Genomic DNA, 3,584 nt, shown 5'->3' with positions numbered 1-3,584 from the left:
GAGGGGAGTAAAGGCGAGGGGAGTAAAGGTGAGGGGAGTAAAGGCGAGGGGAGTAAAGAAGACTTCGAGGATACAGACCGAAGAGAGGCTGAGGGAGGAAGTGGATACTTCGGAAGTCTGGTTCACTGATACATCTCCACTTGGGGGAGAGAGAGAGAGATTGGCCGGCCTCTCGCACCGCACCTGGGCATAATTCCTCCCGAAAATCTCCACAGAGTTATGCTCCTGCCTTCGCCGTATCTCCTGCAAATGAAGCCTCTCTTCTGGCTCGCCTTTGCTGAAGATGGCATCCTACACTCCCTCTCACGATCTCTCGCGAGCTCTCTTTCCCTTTCGTCCTCCCTCTCTCCTCCCTCTTCCTCTCCCTCTCCTCTCTCTCTCTCCCTCTTTCTCCCCCTCTCTTTCCCCCTCTCTCTCATTCTCTCCCACTCACCCACTGACTCACACTCACTCACACTCACACTCACACACACACACACACACACACACACACACACGACTCGTCGCGTAGTTGTTAGAGTTCCCGGCCGCCACGATGGCGGTCCGGGTTCGAATTCCGCCCAGGGCTGAAATAATTTCAGTATCGCTGCGCTGCGAGTCGTTACTCTCACTCTCGTGGGCGGGGAGTTGGGTGTGTGGTGCGTGTAAGGTCATAACATTACCCATAAATCGGTCATATATGAGCTCTGAGCTCTCTTCTGGGAGAGAAATAGCTGTCGATCACGAGTCCAACATGTGATCCAAGACCGTGGTGAATCACGCATGCACACACACACACACACACACACACACACACACACACACACACACACACGTGCGCGCGTTTGGCAAGTTCACCATCCAACCATACCTCAGGGCTAAACTATCACTAAAGATGTGTATTCAAACTACAACACTTTAAGTGTAATGTTAGAGAACGTACAGCACCAACTCTTGTAAAATTTGCATACTTCGTCTCGTTTCTTCCAATTTATGAAGATTCGTTCCTCGGCCTTCGTCTGTGTTGAAGTCGTTGAAGTCCAATTCTTGCAGAAGTCTCTGATCTTAGGGCACCGTGAGATCTGCATGGAGGTCAGGCAAACCTCGGGTAAACGTCTTGTTCTCACGGATTTGTGTGCAGGGAGTATTGCGTGAGGATATGTTAGAGTGGGTTTATTTCTTAACGTGAGAGTGAGCTTAAAACACGCGGTCCTCTTCAAGGAAGTGTCAATATTTGCAGGCCATTTGTCTAAGGGAAGTAAAGAGTTCCTTCAATGATATGCTAATTCTTGGCGCATAATTCTCAGGTTTTACTGAATTTAAGTTTTCCTCCTTTTAATTTTTTGGTTTTGTGTAAAATAATTAAACAAAAAAATAATCACTGGTAGAAACATATGCCTAATAAACTAATAAAAGATCTTAGTTTTATTTAGATAAATAGGGTGTTATTTAGTGTATAATGCGTATAGCAAACAACTCCCCCCCCAGAAAGCAAATTTTATACAAATGGTTGTTGAAAGGTTGCCATATACCATGCATACTTTCAAATATGTGATGTAACTTTTTCTTTAGGATATTTCAAATATATATTCCCAAAGATCACAAAGAACGCTATCTATATAGTCTTAGGCATTTGATTTATACTCGAGACAAACTAGTACTTTTTCTTTCAAACTTTGTCAAAATTTTGTTTAAAGTTCGTATTGCAAGAGAAAATTTTAATCAAAATGGATTTATTTTGTTACTGTATTCGATTTTACATTAATAAATTTCCAATATTATATAATTATTAAACATACTCTTCACACACCTTCGACAAATGTTTGCTAAAAGTACACAACCATTAATTTCTGTTGGGGGGGGGGGTCCTCACTCCAATGACGCAAAGGTTTAAGTTCGATTTTGAGTTCTTCGGTAAAAACACTATATACTTAAACTCTTGTTCTCGGAGGCAATTTAACGAGTATAATATTTTTAAAACGCAGCAAGAGGGTTATTTAGGATCTATTCAATATTTTCTCAACGTTTCTGTTAGGAGTTCAGTATCCGATAACTGAAGAAAATTGCTAGGCAACACTTCAACAACACGCTGAAGCTGTGAAATACAGAACAAAAATAATCTTTTCGTTAACCTTTCTCCTGGGAAATCCAAGTTTTCAAAGTCGTTTAAACCAGTTAGAACGCCAAGATTCTTTAGAAATCTTTCGCTATTTAGACAACAGCCTCTCTGAGGATCTATACAACGGTTTTAAACAAAATTCTATAACCTAAACGTGGCAGCAAGCAATTATGGTTCTTAATTCCTCTTAGCATAAGCTGCTAATCTGCATAGACCAGTGGTTCTTGCACTGTCTTCCGCGGAACCTCAGGGTTAGGTGAAGACCTTTCAAGGGTTCTGTGGCAAAAAAATATAATTATTTATTTATTTGAACAGGAATGAATAAAATGAAATATGAGAGTGATGAAATATTTTACATTTGAGGAGAGAGAGAGAGAGAGAGAGAGAGAGAGAGAGAGAGAGAGAGAGAGAGAGAGAGAGAGAGAGAGAGAGAGAGAGAGAGAGAGAGAGAGAGAGAGGAAAGAGAGAGGAGAGAGAAAGAGAGAGGAGAGAGAGGAGAGAAAGAGAGGAGAGAGAAAGAGAGAGGAGAGAGAAAGAGAGAGAGAGAGAGAGAGAGAGAGAGAGAGAGAGAGAGAGAGAGAGAGAGAGAGAGAGAGAGAGAGAGAGAGAGAGAGAGAGAGAGAGAGAGACAGACAGACTACGAGTGTACGAGTTTATACTGTGTATGTTGGTGACGATTAGTCTTTTTAAATCTGTCAAAATCTCTTTTCGTTGGGGGCTCCGCCGAGTACCAGCAAATGTGAAAGTGTTCTATTAGATGGAAAAGTTTGAGAACCACTGGCAAAGACTATCCACCAGTGGGCCCTGGTAGTACCAACACACTCTGAGGTCTCTATCTTTCCAGACCTAAGCTCTCTATCTTTCCAGACACGAGAGGTCATCACTGCAAGACATCTGCGTGGCACCGGTGTTTGCATAATCGATTCTGCTTTGTGGTGGACTATCCACCAGTGGTCCCTCGTAGTACCAAAACACTCTGAGGTCTCCATCATTCCAGACCTGAGGTCTTTATCTTTCCAGACCTGAGGACTCTATCTTTCCAGGCCTAAGCTCTCTATCTTTCCAGACACGAGAGGTCATCACTGCAAGACATCTGCGTGGCACCGGTGTTTGCATAACCGATTCTTCTTTGATGTGTCATTTGTAGAGATCCCAGGGCTTCCTCTAAGATTTCCCTTATCTGATGTAATGACAAACCTCCTCCCATAGACTCCCGTTGTTTACTAAATATGCACATAATCTATCGTAAATCCATACCTTGGTTTGTGATGTACTCTGTCAAGCTAAGACATTTATCCAGCATTCTGTGTCACTGCGTGGAACGGTGGGTATGTGGTCTTCTTGTTTTGGATGCTATATTGGCAGAGTTCGATTCCCTGACCAGTGCCAGGTAACAGCTTACTCGTATCAGAGGTGCAGTAGACCAGTACTGGGGCGATGACACTGGTTTCAGACTATTCATAACCATGCGCATTTCGGGCACTCC

Source organism: Oratosquilla oratoria, chromosome 19, assembly GCF_046742065.1.
Source record: "Oratosquilla oratoria isolate Oo_2021 chromosome 19, ASM4674206v1, whole genome shotgun sequence".
NCBI classification, from domain to species: domain Eukaryota; kingdom Metazoa; phylum Arthropoda; class Malacostraca; order Stomatopoda; family Squillidae; genus Oratosquilla; species Oratosquilla oratoria.
Note: the sequence above shows the minus strand (reverse complement) of the source record.